General features: G+C 37.3%; 1 protein-coding gene and 1 pseudogene across 13 annotated transcripts in view; one reads left to right on the top strand and one right to left on the bottom strand.

Moving 5' to 3' along the window:
- The window catches only part of COX7B2 (cytochrome c oxidase subunit 7B2), a 133,091-nt gene that overhangs the window by 9,994 nt on the left and 102,438 nt on the right, over nucleotides 1–20,659 (bottom strand). The gene's annotated exons all lie outside the window — the stretch shown is intronic.
- On the top strand, nucleotides 18,808–20,141 carry LOC144226361 (ubiquitin-associated protein 2-like pseudogene; annotated as a pseudogene).

The raw sequence follows: 20,659 nt of genomic DNA, 5'->3' as shown, positions 1-20,659 counted from the left end.
AGTAAGATTTCTATACAAATAGGTCATAATTTTGATTACACAAATCATTTATATGGCTTACAACCATTGCTGCTGATGAAATTGTGGGTTTCTTTATATGATGTATTTTATCACATTTGTCAAATCCAAATCATAAGATCTAAAAGACACAGACATCACTTTAAACTGTCCTTTAATGTCTTCTGTAATTGTTTGGTCACTAGACATTCATTACTTGAAATATCAAGTATATAAACATATGCCTTTCTTACATTCTTTTTCTATTTGAAGAAGACGTGGAGAAACAAACTCATGAATGTGTTTTACTAATGCAAGCTAATTATGGGAAAAAGGCACAAAGATCTAAGTATAGAAATAGGTGAGGGACCTGAATCCTTTGCCCTCCTTAGAATAAGGATATTGACTGAGAATGGAAGATGGATGGCTTCCTAAAAGCACCAAGATGCTGTTAAAAGAAGAAGGTGAAATGAATACTAAAATTAGGGGTGGGAGGGAAAGTCCACAATAAGGGAAGAAAAACTTGATCTAATCATTGGTCTATCAGGGGGAGAGGTAAAAACAGAGATTTATTCATTAAATGACAGGGACCAGGGATTAGATTGCCTATAATTTCTTCTATCTCTAACATTTTGTTTCTGCATCAAAAGCTTCAAATAAATGTGCTGCACAGGCCCAGAGAAGTCAGTGTTATGGGAGATTACAACTGTGTGGGAATGGGCCCATACATACTCTTCTACTTATTTCTAGGGGTGCCTGGGTGGCTCAGTCTGTTAAGTGTCCAACTTCGGCTCAGTGTCCAACTTCGGCTCAGGTCATGGTTTGTGGGTTCGAGTCCTGTGTTGGGCTCTGTGCTGACAGCTAGCTCAGAGCCTGGAGCCTGCTTCTGATTCTGTGTCTTCTCTCTCTGACCCTCCCCTGCTCATGCTTTCTCTCAAAAAATAAATTTAAAAAAAATTTAAAAATCTATTTCTAGAACTAAAAGTTGCCCTTTCAAGTCTGCATAATGAAAAGATCCTCTAGAAACCCTAGATAATACTGAAATTATTTTATTGCTTAAGCATGATTCAACCGAGCTCTTCTTATGTGACTACAGTCTGCTGAACACTAGAGTTACAAAAATGGGTAAGAATGGCCCATTCTTTTAGGAATATTCAGCTATTGAAGAGACAGATAATCATAAGGTTTAAGTACGAAAAGTGTTATAACAGATATGATCAGGATGCCGTGTCATCAAAAATGAAAGGTACCCTTCTCATCCACAGAGTTCATGAGGAACTTCCTGGATTAATGGTGGATGAGTTAAGTTCTCAAATATGTTCAACCAGACACAAAAAAATGGTGTGAAGAAACTTACTAAGGGCTTTTCTTCAACTGTCAATGCTAAAATTTTGTTTTCAAATACTTCTCCTTTGAAGGAGACCTTCACACTCAAACATATATGAATCAAGACAGTCTTCGTTAATGTCAAGTACAAAATAGCAGCACATGTAACAGTGGCACATAAGCATCATATTGAAATAAATCTTCTGGCTTTTTGCCAATTCTATAATACATTTTCATCTTGATTTCATCTTGATTGAATATAATAATCACCACAACATTTGCTTTTAATGTTACTAAGAAACAATAGCAGATAGACTTCTTCAAAAATAAATGTAGGCAATTCATTAAGACTGACTAGACAAAATAAACAGAGTTAAGATAGTTAGAATCTAATTTTTTTCAGAATTAATATATCCAAGGTGGAGCCATTTCCTGCATTTTCTTCTGAGTTCATGATATTGCAGGATCACCTATAACTTTATAATGTAAAGAGCCATAGAGAGTAACTAAGAACATTTTGGGATTAATATTGAGAAATAAATAGTAGCTATGTTTCATGAAGGATTGGACTGAAGCTAGATTATGAAGGTACTCCTCTAAGTATGTCTTACAGCCAATGTTATCTAAGAGCCTGCAAATGGTAACTGTCAAAATACTGGCAAAGTCCAAAAATACTGATAAAACACATACCCAGCAGCTAGATAATGCCAGAAATTCCCTACATAAAACATTCATTTATTTGACTGCAAACAGCCCAATAACAACAAACACTTTAAGCCAAAACATCAGTTTATAATGTGTGAACTATACACAATATGAGAATGTATGGAAGGATATTGCCCCATGCATAAAGAGATCTAGGGAGGCTGGGAAGAGATCTAGGGATGATGGAGTAAGATGAAACTAAGCTCACACTGTCCCATGGATACAACAAGAAACACTCATCAAATTAGGTAGTTTAAATAGTATTTCTGGTAAATAGCCCAGAAAACCACCTAAAGACTGGCAGAACAAACTCCACAAAATAGAGGTAAAGGAGGGCCACAATTAAGAGGCAAGGAAGGACGGAGATGTGGTGGGAAGAAAAGTGGACCTCAGTAGTCCACAGGAGGGAGGGAGCGAGCCACAGGTGTGGAGATGGGCAAGAAACAGATGGTCACACTGGGGATCCCAAAGACATATCACCATGTAACATTTGGCTTTGAAAGCAAGAAAGACTGAATTTCCTGAGTTCTTACAACCAATGGGACCTAAAGCCTGGAATTTTAAAAATCAGTGGCTTTATTCTGGGAGAGCCCCGAGGGCAATAGGAAGCTGAATCCCCATCCTTAAAGAAACAGCATAACAAAACATCCCTGGGAGACACAGTATAGAAGCAGCAGTTTGAAAAGTGTCCAAGGCATACTGGAGTGAAAGCTATTTACTCATCTCTGGGCCTGTCCTATAGAGGCAGGAGACACATGAAGACCCCTTCAGGAACAAAGGAGCTAGCAGAAGACATTTCTCTACCAGTCCCTCAACATAAACACAGGCTGCCTGCTATAGCAACAGCAGACATTCATTACCTAATTTTCTTATACCAAACCGGACCTCCCAGTTTTGGCAGATCTGCCCTTTCCAGTCATATGTGCCTTGGTCCTGGAGCTGTAGTCTCCCTTCCCCAGAAGAATAGCACAAACCTTGCCAACACTGCATCTCCCAACTAGCGTGCTTTGTGGGGTCTAAATGCCAGTAGCAGCAGCAGCAGCAGTGGCAAGGCCCTGTGGAAGCCTGAGGCACACCTTGTTAAAACTGCACCCCCCACCCGCCCTTTACTGCTCACATGCAGCCCCACCTGCAACTGCAACTGCAGGTCTCATTTCACAAGTAGACCAATGTTAAACACCTTGTTAAAACTGTATACTCCACCCCAGCCAGGGACCAAACACTACAAAGAAAGCCTCTGCACATGACTGGACTGAAGGAAAAGGTCCTTCAGAAAAGGTCCACAACCGCAAGGCACACAAATTACATTTAAGAGACACCTCCTGAAATGCAAGGTTCTAGGTAATGGGGGACATACTGCACTGCAGGGCAATAGGACCTCTTCTTCATAAGGCCATTACTTTTCAGAACAGGAGACTTCCTAACACACTGACTACATGACTTCCTAACACATTGAAACAGACACAGAGAGTTAGACAATATGAGGAGACAGAGGAATGTATCCCAAATGAAAGTACAGGACAAAACCACAGCAAGAGATCTAAGCAAAAAGGATATAAGCAATATGTCTAGTAGAGAACTTAAAGTGCAGATCATAAAGATATTCACTGGACTTGGGAAGAGAGTGAAGAACATCAATAAGACCCTTAATAAAGAGATTAAACAGAACTAATCAGAGATGAAGAAGACAATAAATGGAATTAAAACTACATGAAATGGAATAAATAGCAGACTAGAGGAAGCAGAGGAATGAATTAGCAACCTGAAAGACAGTGATGGAAAGTAATCAAGCTTCCCTAATCTGAGGAAGGAAACAGATATCTAGATCTAGGAGGCATGGAGATCCCCCAACAACATCAACCCAATAAGGCCCATGCCAAGACACGGTAATTAAATGGCAAAAAGTAGTAATAAAGAGATAATTTTAAAAGCAGCAAGAGAAAAGAACAAAGCTACATACAAGGGAAATCCCATAAAGCTATCAGTGGATTTTTAAACAGAACTTTAAAGACCAGAAGGGAGTGGCATGATATATCCGAAGTGCTAAAAAAAAAAAAAATCTGCAGCCAAGAATACTCTATCCAGCAGGCTATCATTCAGAATAGGAGAGATAGTTTCTCAAGCAAACAAAAGCTAATGAGGTTCATGACCACTACACAAGCCTTCCAAGAAATGCTTAAGGGGATTTTTGAGTGGAAAGGAAAGACAATCATAAGTTAGAGTATGAAAAGAAGAAAACACAAAAGCAGTAAAAATGAATATATCTGTAAAAAACAGTCAAGGATTCACAAAATAAAAGGATGTAAAGCATATACGAATACGTGGGGACAAGGAGGAATGGAATAAAAGAATGGGTTCAAACTTAAATGACGATCAACTTAATATAAACTGCTATATGCAGAAGATGTTAAACATAATGGTTACCACAAATCAACAACCAGTAGTAGATATGCAAAGAATAAAGGAGAAGCAATCCAAATGTATCACTAAAGAAAGCCTGCAAACCATGAAAGAGACCCAGAGAAGAAAGGATCAGAGAATACATACCAAACAACCACAAAACAAGTAACAAAATGATAATATATACATATCTACCAAAATGACTTTTACACTTGATCTTAGCCAAAAGGCTGAGAAGCAATCCAAAATGACTTTTAATATAAATGTACTAAGTGCTCTAACAAAAGGATACAAATAAGAAAATACATTTTTAAAAAAAGACCCATCTGCATGCCACCCATGAGAGACTCATTTCAGACATGAAGACACCTGTAGAATGAAAATGAGGGGATGGAGAAACATTTACCATGCAAATAGATATCAAAAAGTTGGGGTGGTAATGCTTATATTAGACAAAATAGACTTTAAACCAAAGACTGTATTCAAATACAAAGCAGGACACTGTATAATCATAAAGGGGACAATTCAAGAAGAAGATATAACAACTGTAAATATTTATGCACCCAACATGGAAGCATCCCAATACACAAAACAAACATAAAAGAAATAATTGATAGTAATAAAATAATAGTAGGGGACTTTAACACCCAAGTTACATCAATAGAGAGATCATTAAAAACAGAAAATCAATAAGAAACAGTGGCTTTGAATGATACACTGTACCAGATGGATTTAACAGAAAGTCATACTCAGAACATTACATCCTAAAACAGCAGAATACATATTCTTTCCAAGTACACATGGAACATTCTCCAGAATAGACCACTTATTGGTCATAAAACAAGTCTACAAATTTTAAAAGATTGAAGTCATATCATGTGCATTTTTCTGGCCACAACTCTATGAAACTAGAAATCAAACACAAGAAAAAATGTGGAAAGAGCACAAATACATGGAGATTAAATAACATGCTACTAAACAATGAACGGGTCCATCAAGAAGTCAAGAAGAAATCAAAAGTTTAATGGAGAGAAAAAAATGAAAATGAAAACACAATGGTCCAAAATCTCTTGGAAAAAGCAAAAACAGTTCTAAGATGGAAGTTTCTATCAACATAGGCCTACATCAAAAAGCAAGAAAAATTTCCAATAAACAACCTAACCTTATACTAAAAGGAGCTAGGGAAAAAGCAACAAGCAAAACCCCAAACCAGAAATGAAACAATAAAGATTACAGCAGAAATAAATAGAAACAAACAAGCAAAAAACAATAGAATAGATAAATGAACCAAGAGATGGTTCTTTTTTTTTTTTTTTTAAAGTAGGCTGCACACCCAACGTGGAGCCTGAACTGACAACCCTGAGATAGTCACATGCTCTACTGAATGAGCCAACATGGCACCCCAAGATCTGGTTCTTTGAATAAATGAACAACATTGATAAAACTGAAGCCAACTCATAAAAAAAAAAAGAGAGAGGGAGGGAGGGAGGGAGGGGAGTGGGGGAAGATGGGGGGGGAGAGACAGAGAGAGAGACAGAGAGAGAAGATGAAAATAAAATCAGAAACATAAGAGAAATAATGACCAAAACACAAGAAAAAAATAAACAATTATTTCAGAATATTATGAAAAACTATATGACAACAAATTGGACAACCTAGAAGAAATGGATAAATTCCTAGAAACATAATCCACCAAAACTGAAGCTGAATAGAAAATTTGAACTGACTGATACCCAGAAATGAAATTGAATACTTAATCAAAAAACCCCCAACAAATAAAAGTTCAGGACCAGGTGGCTTCACAGGGGAATTCTACCAAATATTTAAAGAAGAGTTAATATCCATTCTTCTCAAACTTTTCCAAAAAATAAAAGGAAAATTTCCAAATTAATTCTATGAGGCTAGCATTACCCTGATACCAAAACCAGATAAAGACACCACAAAAAGAAAGAAAGAAAGAAAGAAAGAAAGAAAGAAAGAAAGAAAGAAAGAGAGAGAGAGAGAGAAAAAGAAAGAAAAAAAAAAAGAACCACAGGCCAGTATCTCTGATGAACATAGATGCAAAAACAAAACAAAAAAAATCTTCAAAAAGATTAGCAAACAGAATGCAACAATACATTAAAAAATTGTTCACCATGATCAAGTGGGATTTATTCCCAGGATGCAAGTGCAATTCAATATTCACACATCAATCAATACGATACACTGCATTAATAAGAGAAAAGATAAAAACAGTAAGACCATTTTAATAGACGTAAAATAGCATTTGACAAATTAAAACATCCATTCATGATAAAAACCTTCAACAAAGTAGCTTTAGAGGAACATACCTCAATATAATAAACTCCTTATATAAAAAACCCACAGTTAACATCATGTTAGTCAATGGGGAAAAACTGAAAGCTTTCCCTCTAAAGTCAGAAACAAGATGAGGATGTCCACACTCACCACTTTTATCCAACATAGTACTGAAAGTCCTAGCCCTAGCAATCAGAAAGAAATAAGAAGAAACATAATGAAATAAAAGACACTGAAATTGGTAAAGAACAGGTAAAACGCTCACTATTTGCAAATGGCATGATACTATATATAGTATAAAACTGTTACACTATATAAAACTCCTCCACAAAACTGTTAGAACTGATAAATCAATTCAGTAAGATGGTAGGATACAAAATCAATACACAGAAATCTGTTGCATCTCTATACACTAAAAATGAAGCAGCAGAAAAAGAAATTAAGAAAATAATCCCATTTACAAATACACCAAAAATAATAAAATACCTAGGAATAAACTTAACCAAAGAGGTAGAAGATCTGTACTCTGAAAACTATAAAATACTAATGAAAGAAACTGAAGACAACAAAGAAATGGAAAGACATCCCATGCTCTATACTAGCCAAAGCAAAACATCTCTATACTACCCAAAGCAATCTACACATTTTTTTTATTTTTAAATTTTTTTTTTAGAGAGAAAGAGAGTGGGCAGAATAGAGGGGCAGAGGGAGAGAGAAAGAGAATTTAAGTAGGCTCCATACTCAGCATGGAGCTTCACATGGGGTTCAATCCCACAACCCTGAGGATCATGACCTATACCAAAATGAAGAGTCAGACTCTCAAGCAACTGAGCCACCCAGCTGCCCCACAATCTACACATGTAACACAACCTTGGTCAAAATACCAACAGCAATTTTCACAGAACCAGAAGACAATTTGTATGGAACCACAAAACACCCCAAATAGACAAACAATCTTGAAAAAGAAAAACAAAACTGGAGGTGTATCACAATTCCATATGTCCAGTTATATTACAAAGCTTCAGTAATCAAAACAGTATGGTACTAGCACAAAAACAGACACATAGATCAATAGAACAGAATACAAAGTGCAAAATAAACCCTCAATTGTATGGTCAGTTAATCTTCAACAAAGGAGGAAAGAATGCAAAAAAAGATGGTCTCTTCAACAAATGATGCTGGGAAAACTGGATAGCTATATGCAAAAGAATGAAATTTGACCACTTTCTTACACCATATACAAAAATAAACTCAAAATAGATTATAGACCTAACTGTGAGAACTGAAATAAAAGTCCTAAAATAGACCACAAATAGAGCACAGGCAGTAATTTCTCTGACATGTGCCATAGCAACATCTTTCTAGATATGTCTCCTAAGGCAAGGGAAATAAGAAAAATAAACTCTGGCATCATCAAAAGAAAAAGCTTCAGCACAGTAAAGGAAGCAACAAACAAAACTAAAAGACAACATACTGAATGGGAGAAGACATTTGCAAATGACATATCCAGTAAAGGCGTAATATAACAAATATGTAAAGAATTTATAAACTCAAGACTAAAAAAACAAATAACCCAATTAAAAACTGCAGAAGACATGACCAAATATTTCTCCAAAGAAGACATACAGATGGCCAACAGACAAATGAAAAGCTGCTCAACATCGCTCAACAAGTAAATGCAAATCAAAACCAAAATGAGATACCACCTCACACCTGTCATCAGAATGGCTAAAGTAAAAAATTCAAGAAACATGTATCGGTGAGGATGTGGGGAAAAAAGAACCCTTGTGCACTGTTGGTGAGAATGAAAACTGGTACAGCTATGATGAAAGAGAGTATGGAGGTTCCTCAAAAAATTGAAAACAGAACTCTCTATGATCCAGCAATTGCCCTGCTGGGTATTTACCCAAAGAATACAGAAACACTAATTCAAAGAGGCACATGCACCCCTATATTTATTATAGCATGATGTACAATAGACAAATTACAGAAGCAACCTAAGTATCTATTGGTAGATGAATGCATACAGAAAAATAGTGTACACACACACACACACACACAGTGGAATATTATTCAACCATAAAAATGAATGAAATGTTACCATTTGTAAGGACATAGATGACTCTAGAGAGCATAATGCTAAGCAAACTAAATCAGAGAAATACAAGTACCATATGATTTCATGCATATGTGAAATTTTAAAAATGTAATATATGAACATAGAGGGGAAAATAAAAGAGAGAGGCAAACCATAAAACAGACTCTTAACTACAGAATACACACTGAGGGTTTTTGGAAGGGAGGTGAGCAGGCAGATGGGTAAAATGGGTAAAGGGTATTAAGGAGGGCACATGTTGTGATGAACACTGGGTGTAAGTGATGAATCACTAAATCCTACACCTGAAATTAATGTTACACCATATGTTAACTAACTGGAATTTAAATAAAAACTTGGAGAAAAACACAAAGAAAACAGGAGAGAGAGAGAGAGAGAGAGAGAGAAACCAAAAAACAGACTCCTAACTATAGGGAACAAATAGATGGTTACCAGAGTAGAGGTGGGTGGGAGGATGGGTGAAATAGTATTTAAGTTTGATAAGCACTGGATAATAAATGCATGGAACTGTTGAATCACACTAAAATGTAAACTTGAACCTAATATATCACTGTATGTTAACTACACTGGAATCAAAATTTTAAATACATACATACATATATACTTAAATATATAAACAAAGTAAAAAATAAAATAAATGCACTTAGTTATTTAAAGAAAAGAAAAGAAAAGAAAAGGGGATCCAGTTTCAGACAACTACTAAATGAACCCTGGCCATTTCCTCATCTACCATCCATTCTTCTTACACTCCATCCAGTTTCCACCTAATCATGTTATATAAATAGGTAATACAAAGGTCATTAATGGCCTCTCTTGCCTCTAAAGTGGACATGTCAAATCACTTGTCTGGACTTTGCAGCTAAAATAGCACCAGTGATGCATCCCTCCTCTGGAAGGCTTCTCTTCTTTTCAGTTTCTATGCTATTCCCTTAGTTTTCTTTCTATCTCTATGGCTATTTCTTCTTTACAAACTCCTCTTGCTATTGCGGGTCCTTAATGTAGAAATTCTTAATGGCTCAGCCATAGGTTTCCCCTTCATTTTCACTTTATATGCTCTCTACCTATTCCAAGCCACAGTAATTATCATGGGCAACTAGATAACTCCCAAATTATATCTCCACATATAAATCATTTTCTTCATTCAAGGACACTACATGAAACTTCCTTCATATCTCCTAATTCACATTCTAAGATATTCAAAAGATAATTCAAAGATAATGTAATATCTGCAAAATCAATAGTTACTATAGGTAGTTACTATGGCACATATCAGAACCTCATTAGAACTGGAAGTCTGTACCCTTTGACCAATATTTTCCCATTTCCTCTATCTCCCAGACCCTGAAAACTACTACTTCATTGTTTCTATGAGTCCAGTTTTTTATATTTCCACATATAAGTGAGATCATAGGGTAACTGTCTTTCTCCATCTGACATTAAAAAAAATTTCTTTTTACATCTATTTATTTTTGAGAGAGACCGAGCATAAGGTGGGGAGGAGCAGAGAGAGGAGACACTGAATCCGAAGCAGGCTCCAGGTCCCAAGCAAGCTGTCAGCACAGAGCCCGACACGGGGCTCAAACCCATGAACCATGAGATTATGACCTTAGTGGAAGTTGGCTGTTCAACCGAGCCAGCCAGGTACCCCAGTGACTTATTTCTTTTAACATAATAATACTGTCCAGGTTCATTCATGCTGTCACAAATGGATTTACTTCTTTGTTATGGCTGAGTTACATTTCATTCCAAATATTTAACAGATTTTCTTCTTCTTTTTTTTTAATGTTTTATTTATTTCTGAGAGAGAGAGGGAGAGCGTGAGAGCGAGCGAGCAGGGGAGGGTCAGAGATACAGAATCTGAAACAGGCTCCAGGCTCTGAGCTGGCTGTGAGCAGAGAGCCCAGTGCAGGGCTCGAACCCATGAACCTCGAGATCATGACCTGAGCCGAAGTTGGACACTCAACTGACTGAGCCACCCAGGTGCCCCAACAGATTTTCTTCTTTGTCCATTTATTTGTCAGTAAATATACATATTCCAAGTCTTGTGAATAATGCTGCAATGAACACAGGAGTGCAGATATCTCCAGATACTGACTTCATTTCCTTTGGCTATGTACACAGAAGTGGGACTGCTGGGTCATATGGTAGTTCTATTTTTAATTGTTTGATATTTTTAATTGTTTGAGGAACCTCTGTACTTCTTCCCAAAATAGCTATACTAGTTTACTTTCCCAGAAAGAGTACATGAGGGTTCTCCACATTCTTGGAAACACTTGTTATCCTGTCTTTTTGATAACAGCCATCTTAACAGGTGTGAGGTGATATCTCACTGTGGTTTTCACTTGCATTTCACAGTTGATTACTGATGTTGAGTACCTCTTCACGTACCTATTACCCATGTGGAGGTATTCTTTGGTAAACTGTCATCTATTCAGGTCATCTGCCCATTTTTAAGTCAGGTTGATTTTTTTCCTATTGAGTTGTGTAGGTTTCTTTTTTATATTTTTTGGATATTAACCCCTTATCAGATATATAGTTTTCAAATATTTTCTCCCATTCTGTAGACTGAATTTCATTTTGTTGATTGTTTCCTTTGCTGTGCAAAAACTTTTTAGTTTGATAACCTCTGACTTGTTTACTTTGCTTTTTGCCATCAAATCCAAAAATCGTTGCCAAGACCAATGTCTAAGAGCCTTTTACCTGTGTTTTCTTTACTGAGTTTTACTGTTTCAGGTCTTACATTTAAGTCTTTAAATCCATTTCAAGTTAATTTTCATGAGTAGTGTAAGATAGGGATCCAGTGTTAGTCTTCAGTATGTGGATAGCCAGTTTTCCCAATATCATTTACTGAAGAGATATTTCCCTATTGCATGTTTTTGGTGCCCATGGCAAAGATTAATTGATTGTCTATATGTGGGCATATTCCTGGGCTCTTTACTTGGTTCCATTGGCAAATGTATCTGTTTTCATCCAGTTCCCTACTGTTTGTATTACAATAGCTTTGTAATACAGTTTTAAATCGGGAAGTATAAAACCTCCATCTTTGTTCTTTTATCTCAAAATTGCTTGTTTGTGATCTTTTGTGCTTTAATATGAATTTTAGGATTGCTTTTATCTACTTCTGTGAAAATTTGGTAAGGCTTGCATAGAATCTGTAGATTACCTTGATGGTATGGACAATTTAACAATATTAATTCTTCTAAGCCATAAACAAAGGATAAACTTCTATTTATGTGTGTCTTCTTCAGTTTCTTTCATCAATGTCTTATAGCTTTTGTTATAGTCTTTCACCCCTTGGTTAAATTTATTTCTAAAAATTTTCCTGTTTCTGATGTTACTGTAAATAAAATTGTTTTCTTAACCTCTCTTTCCAAAAGTTCATTGTTAGTGCACAGAAATGCAAATTATTTTTGTATACTAATTTTGTATACTGCAAACTTAATTAGTTCTAATTGTTTTTTATGGAGTCTTTAAAGTTTTCTTTCTATGTGATCATGTCATTTGCAAATGGAGATAATTTTATTTCCTCCTTTCTCACTTGGATGCCTTTTCTTTTTCTTGCTTGATTGCTTTGGCTATGACTTCTAGTACTATGTTAAATAGGAGTGGTAAGAATGGACACGCCCAGGGGCACCTGGGTGGCTTAGTCGGTTAAGTGTCCGACTTTCACTTAGGTCATGATCTCGCGGTTCGTGGGTTCGAGCCCCGCGTCAGGCTCTGTGCTGACTGCCAGCTCAGAGCCTGGAGCCTGTTTCAGAGTCTGTGACTCCCTCTCTCTCTGACCCTCCCCTGCTCACGCTGTCTCTCTCTCTCTCCTAGAAATAAATAGAACATTAAAAAAAAATTTTAAAAAAATGGACACGCCTGTATTCTCCATAATCTTGGAGGAAAAACTCAACTTTTCAGTGCTGAATATGTTAGCTATGCACTTACCATATATGGCCTTTATTATGTTGAGGTATAATCCCTCTCTATACAATTTCTTGATTTTTTCTTTTAATCATGAAAAGATGTTGAATTTTGTAAAATGCTTTTTCTAAATGTATTGAGATGACAATAAGTTGTATCCTTCATTCTGTTAACGTGATTTATTGCATTTATTCATTTATTTATGTTGAATCATTCTTCACAACTGATGTTCTATATGCAGAAACATGACTGTGTAACATTTACACTGAAAAACCTTTGTTATATACTCTGATGATGTGCTCTAAAATGATTTCAATATAATGATACCATTTCAATATTATGATATTCATGGGAATAAATTAACTTTAGTTTCTAACAAGGAGTTGTTAGAATTTAAAAAACACAACCAGAAATCCACATTTCAGCAACGGTTTACATATGTACCTGAAACCTAACTATAGAAATATAAATCAGAGGGTTTGTTAATAACCTAAGGGATGTGAGAAATAATTTTTTATTGATAAGATGACTACTATTTAACATACATGGTTAACTAGAAAGGTTATATCAGACCTAATGCTTTTGCATAAATAAAGATTGAGGCTCTGGTAAGCATAGCTGCCTGATACACTGAGAAAAGCCCTTTAGATCTAGAGTCGTATTGGTCCTAAGTTTCTTTGCTGCATACAGAATTCTGTTATCCTTTTTTATTTTTAATTTATTATCCTTTATTAATATTTTATTTAACCGACTAAGCCACCCAGGCGCTCCTGTTATCCTTTTTTAAAAAATATATAATTTATTGTCAAGTGGCTAACATACAGTGTATACAATGTGCTCCTGGTTTCAGGGGTAGATTCCCATGATTTATCGCTTATATACTACACCCAGTGCTCATCCCAAGAAGTGCCCTCCTCAATGCCCATCACCTATTTTCCTCTCTCCCCCGCACCCTCCCACATCAACCCTTAGTTTGTTCCCTATATTTAAGAGTCTCTTATGAGTTTGCCTTCCTCTCTGTTTGAAACTATTTTTCCCCTTCCCTTTCCCCGTGGTCTTCTGTTAAGTTTCTCAAGTTCCACATATGAGTGAAAACATATGATATCTGTCTTTCTCTGACTTATTTCACTTAGCATAGTATCCTCAAGTTCCACCCACATTGTGGCAAATGGCAGGATTTCATTCTTTCTCATTGCCAAGTAGTATTCCATTGAATATAAACCACATCTTCTTTATCCATTCATCAGTTGATGGAAATTTGGGCTCTTTCTCAGAATTCTGTTATCAAATTCAACTATCTATCTGGCTGCTACTGCCATTAGGAAGAATAAGATTGGCCTTGTTTTAATGTTAAGAAGTGTGCTAAAGTAGCTTAGGACATTGCCTGAACCTGTATTCTTTCTACTGAATTCCATATCAAAGAATTTCTTTCATCTTAATACAATCTAACATCACGGTCTATTGTGCACACAACCCACTCAAACTATTAGAGTGTACAAATATTACCAAAATAACCTTATAATGGCTGAAGGGCCAAATTGTTTTAGGTTAGGACAAAGCACCACACAATATAGCTTCTTTTTTTTCCTTTTCTTTTTTTTAAGGAACAAAAACAAATGACTTATATTCATATATTTAATGATTTGCCTTTAGTGGTCACATAATCACTAGACATTGTAATGTACTGCTTTTAAGATAAAGACTAACATCTTTGACATGACTGCCCAGGTTGTTTGGCCTATGATTAAAAAACAAAACAAAACAAAACAAAACAAAAAAAAAAAACCCAGCACAGACTGCATAGCCTGAACAGAATTTTGTTTTCTCACAGTTCTGAGGCTGGAAAACTCAGGATCAAAATCTGGCAGGGTTCCATTTCCTTTGAGAATTCTCTTTCTGGCCTGGAGATGGCTGCCTCTTTGTTGCCTTCACATGAGACTGAGCAAGTGTGGTATCGTCTTTCTCTTCTTATATAGGCACCTGCCCTAGCAGAAGGTCCCCACCAACATGGCTGACTTAACCTTTATCTTCTCCTCACATGCCCTATCTTCAAAAATAGTCACACTGGGGACTAGGGCTTCCACATATGAATTCTGGGGATATAGAAACATTCAGTCCATAACAATGACCTATTATAAGGCTTTTCTGACCCTTGTTTACTAAACCAGCAACATCTCACACAAATCTATTCACTTTCTGCATTCTAGTTACATGTGGATTTCCACTAGTTTCTGGAACATTTATTCCTTCTCTCTACCAAGTCTGCTGTTCTTCTCCTCTGACTTCACACAGTAAATTCTAACTCATTCTTCTGTTATTGGCTCAAAGTGTTCTCAGAGAGATCATCTTTATGTTCCCTAATTGTTTCAACTACTCAAAAGCAATAAATTTGCTCTATGACATTCATCATTTGGAATTTTAGTGAAGGACACAGCATATGAATTTTTCGCTGTAGGTGAAAATTTTTCACTGTACACCATTTAATATGTGTATGTCTACTTTAGAATCCCCTTCTTACATAGATATTTTATTATCTTTTAACTTCTATCACAAACACGGAAATTAGTTATCTTCCTTTTACAGCAAACAAAAACAAAAATTTTATGTTATGCTATTATCTGTAAATCTGAGTATTTACTGAAATAGCAGTTAAAAAAAACCAAAAGTATTCTTTGCCCTTGTGGAGCTTACACAACTCCGTGGGGGAGCAAATCATGGAACGTTCACAATCTTTTATAATTACACAATGTTATAAATTCTATAAAAATGCTAAGTATTATAAAATGGGAATAGAAAAGTAATGCTAATATTCTGTAGGCAGGAAAGACTTATTTGAGGAAAAGACAGGGTGAGATAATACAATGATCAGAATGAAATATTCCAGTAGAAGAGGGGGAAGGAAATTCAAAGAAGAAAGTGCAACACACATGGAGGTCCTGAAGTGGAAACTGAAAGCAGCTCAGTGTGACCAAAGCATTGTGAATTGGAGGGAAGCTATCAGAAAAGGTTGTCAGAAAAGGTTGACAAGAGCCAGTAATGCAGAACCTTGCACGCCTCAAAGAGATTCTGGATTTTACTTGCTAAGTACTATACTTCATTGTAATTTCATTATATAATCATTTCTTATAGTACTGTTTTATAGAAACTGGGAGTTAATTTATTCAAAGTTCAGTGAAAATCTGTTTACAGCAATTTAAGATAACCGAGTATACATACACTGCTTTCTAATGTTCTAAACTGAGAGTCAGAGAGCACAGAAAATCTAGACAAGTGGATGGCTGGCATGGCCTTTGGAAAGTCAGTCTCCTTCTCTTTCTCAATTAGCCATTATCTTAGCCATATATTGGGCAGTAGTTAGTTAACAGTCAATTCATGGTTCTGCATACTGTCAAGTGCCTAAACATGCAAACAGTCTGTGTGGTTATTTTAAATGATGAGAGTTTCATATATTTCCAATCTTGAGAAGTGCAGATAACAAAGCTGAAATTACATGGAGAAAAGAATAAAAAGATATTCTACCTCAGGAAAAAAAAAAAAAGTGACTGAGTAAATTATAAGAATAGCTATGTATGGGTCCAAATCTCTTTTCTAGTGCATTTCTGATTAAGTTTTCTACTTACAGTAATGTGGCAGAACACATAGAAATATGTATATTCTCAAAGAAGAGGTTCAGTGATAGTGGAACCCAGACAAATACAGGAATTTTAATCAGCATTTTTTCTGAGATCTTTTCCTCAAAACTGAACTCGAATTTAAGTTTTCATGGCTTCACTGTGTGTTGAAACTAGTAACCAAAACCCAAACTTGTCCAAGGCAGGAAACCTATCTTCTTATAACTAAGATTTCAAAGGGTTGTATCTTCAGGGAAAGGGTAGACCAGAAATAACCCATTCTGTATAAAACTACAAGAAAACAAATTATCTTAAACCCTGAAAGTGCCTGGAGAACACTGGTTAAAAATGATGATTAAGATTTTGGAGCCACCAACTATCCCTCCTGCAGGTTTTACAGCCCTATTTCACACTGTCTTGGTAGTCTGAAAGCCCTCAAGTCAAGAATATACTTTAGAGACCCTAAACTCACAAGTAAATGTAAATCTTCTCCGGAAGAACACACTTCTATCCGAGATCTCAGAGGATTCCCACAACAAAAAAACTAAGGAAAATGAGTTCACAAAGAAATTACCAAATACAAAGAAAACAAGGCACCAAGGGTAAGATCCAGAAGAAATAATAAAATATTTCAGATAATGGAATTATCAGAGACAGACTCTGTAATAAATATTTATTACAAAGAAGTTTTGAAAGTCTTAAAATAGATTCTGTGATTAAGAAATTATAAAGAGGGGCACCTGGGTGGCTCAGTCGGTTAAGCGTCCAACTTCAGCTCAGGTCATGATCTCACAGTTCGTGGGTCTGAGCCCCGCTTCGGGCTCTGTGCTGACAGCCAGCTCAGAGCCTGGAGCCTGTTTCAGATTCTGTGTCTCCCCCTCTCTCTAACCCTCCCCTGCTCATGCTCTCTCTCAGAAATAAATAAAACATTAAAAAAAAAGAAATTATAAAGAATGACTAAGAAGATTTGAAAAAGAACCAAGTAGAATTTGTAAAAATAAAATTAAAAATCCAATGCATGGGTTTAATGGCAGTGACAATTGAAGAGAGAATTACTGAACAAAAAGATAAATCTGAGAAAGTTATTTTGAATTCAGCAGAGAGAAACAAATTAAAAACACACACAAAAAGGCTTCTGATATGTTCAAATGCCTGGAAGAGAACTCAGAAACACACTGGTGAGTACACACAGAAGCAAATTATAGTAAAATATGTCTTCCAACTGAGCTAGCGAATTCCTCCTTCTGACCCTTAAAACCACCTTGGCCCTTAATTTTTCAGTCATGTAAGCTGCCTGCAAATCAAATGCAAGAAAACTTCTTGGAAGGCAGGTGAGTTACATATCAAGCTAAGTGTTCACTTAGCAAGGCCTCAGCCTTTTCTTAATCAGAGCCTTTTTAAGTGAGTAAAAAAGGTCTTAAAAAGGATGTAATGCCAGCAGAAGCCAGAGCTCCCTGAAAAACAGCCTCTGCTCCTATGTGTACTTGTCAGCAGAACCAATAGCAGGGGCCACCTAAATGGTAGCACCTGGAGTGCAGTACAGTTTCCTGCTGTTTTCATGAAGCCAAGGTATCCATTAAAGGGCTGGCACAGCTTCCGGAGGCACATTAGAAATGGCCTTTACTAAGTACTTGGTCTCCTCTTCCCTCCACATATAGATTATATTGCTCTAATTGTTCAGTCATGCCTACTGTGTTCTCCTGGTCCCAGGACAGGGGAAAGAGCTGAACTGTTCCTGTAGGTGTTAACAGTACACAGTTTCTTGCTAAGGAAGTATGAATAGAATTAAGGCTGAGAATGCATTTTTTAAGAGGCTTTTCATTCCTTTTAGTTTTATGCCTGAATCTGAATGTTTGGACTTGATATCCCAAGCTCTTTGAAACTCAAAGGTTCATTGCTTTGCCCTAGGGAAATATGGATCTCTGCTGGCCAACATGATGAATTGCTTTTTGTTATGCCCTTCTCAGACCTTTGGAAATATTAAGGATTAAAAATCAAGAAAACCCAGGAGAAATCAGAAATTCTAACTATAGGTCAGAAGTTGTTGAGCAGAGTGACTTATAAGAGGCCTAAAAATTCCATCATCCATTAAAGCACCTTACTGATTCCTTTCATCACAACTGTCATCTATCTGTGTATTGTCTATATTTTTAAAAATCACATTGGTGAGACTACAAATAGTCATATGAACAACATGATCCTGGGTGCAAAATTCTGGTCTCAGCTCTGCAACTTGATTAACTTTGTGACCTTGGATAGGCTGCAAACTTTCCTTGCTTCATTCTCCTCATATGTGAATAAAGATAATAATAACTACTGTGGTCTAAGGAGAAATGACTTATAAGAAGTTTAATGGGAGAACCACCAAGTAACAATGGTGCCCAGCAGAGGGACAAAGGGCTCTTAGCGCTATCATGATATATACCAAACTTTATTAACATTCCTTGTCCATCTCCGGCTCCTTCTCTTGAGCAGCCTCCAGTGTTCAGTAATTTAAAGCAGAGCACCACAACACAGCCTGCTCCGGGAAATTCGTTCTCTCATCACAGTGTGCTGAGCATGGTGGGGAAAGGATTTGGTGATGTCAGCAAAGCCAAAGGAGGCAGCACCACCGGCTCTCAGTTCTTGGAGCAGTTCAAGAGGGCTCAGGCCCTGGCCCAGTTGGCGGCACAGCGTTCTCAGTCCAGAACCACCACCACCTCCTCTCCCAAGAGGAGGCTCCACCTCCCAGTCCCCATTGCTGGTGTAGTATGATTTGAAGAACCTGAATGACTCCATAGTACACAACCCCTTCACCAAATGCCAGGCTTTCACCCCATCTTCAACCATGATGGAGGTGTTCCTTCAGGAGAAGCTGCCTACAGTGGCCACCTCCACTGCCCTCTTCTCTGTCGAGCAAATCCACCTCAGCCCCAAAGATGTCTCCCGGGTCTTCTGATAACCAGCCCTCCAGCGCTCAGCCAGCTCAGCAGAAATTGAAACCACAGAAGAAAAAGGCCTCCTTGACTTCTAAGATTCCTGCTCTGGCTGTGGAGATGCCTGGCTCAGCAGATATCTCAGGGCTAAACCTGCAGTTTGGGGCATTGCAGTTTGGGTCAGAACCTGTCCTTTCTGATTATGAGTCCACCCCCACCACGAGCGCCTCTTCAAGCCAGGCTCCAAGTAGCCTCTATACCAGCACAGCCAGTGAATCTTCATCTACAATTTCATCTAACCAGAGTCAGGAGTCCAGTTATCAGAGCGGTCCGATTCAGTTGACAGCCTATATCTCCCAAAATAATGCTCAGGGCTCTCTGTATGAACAGAGGTCCGCACAGACTCGACAGTACCCTAGCTCCATCTCCTCATCACCCCAAAAGGACCTGACTCGGGCAAAGAATGGCTTTAGCTCTGTGTAGGCCACACAGTTACAGACCATGCAATCTGTTGAAGGTGCTACAGGCTCTGCAGTGAAATCTGACTCACCTTCCACTTCTGGCATCTCCCCTCTCAGCGACACAGTGTCTGCAGCCTCCTTGCTGACAGCAGCCAGTCAACACTCATCCCCCCTGTGTGGCTTGAGCCATGGTGAGGAGAGCGCAAATGCTCCCAGCACGCAACAGAGCAGCACGTTATCGATGCAGCAGAACACCCTTTCATCATCCACGTCTTCTGGGCGCACTTCTACATCCACTCTTTTGCACACAAGCATGGACAGTGAAGCGAACCTCCATTCTTCCTCCAGCACTTTCTCCACCATGTCCAGCACAGTCTCTGCACCTCCCTGGGGCAGTTTATGATAAACTTATTGAGAACAATAATTCTTTTACTCATATTTGAATTCCTAGCTCCTATGGAGTATCTGACATATAAAAGTTCTCAATAAATGTCTGCTGAATGAATGAATTCTGGTAAAGCTAACAATCCAGGCATAGGGCCATATTGGAGAGGACAAGGAAAAGAGGGAGTAAGAGTTATGCATCACAGTTTTAATATGTCATATCAGTTGGACATATATATGTGTATATAATATACATATATGTGTTATATACATATATATGCATTATATATACATTATTAGTATATAATGGCTTGTGTCGACTTCCCTTTTTTAAAAGGAGTATAACTTCATGAACTTAGAAAGAAAGACATTTCTCATTTCCCTATTTGTGTGTATGTGGGTGTGAGGGGGTGTGCATGTATGTTCTCTGTGTTGGATGGCCTTAGATCCAAGGAGAGAATCCAATTCCTACCAATGGTGAGTCAAGTGGTCTAGTTGGTCCTAAAATTCTCTTTGACAAATTTTCCAGAGGACTAC

The sequence above is a fragment of the Crocuta crocuta genome, unplaced genomic scaffold (assembly GCF_008692635.1).
Source record: "Crocuta crocuta isolate KB4526 unplaced genomic scaffold, BGI_CrCroc_1.0 scaffold282, whole genome shotgun sequence".
NCBI classification, from domain to species: Eukaryota; Metazoa; Chordata; class Mammalia; order Carnivora; family Hyaenidae; genus Crocuta; species Crocuta crocuta.
This window is presented reverse-complemented; position numbering and strand designations above follow the sequence as displayed.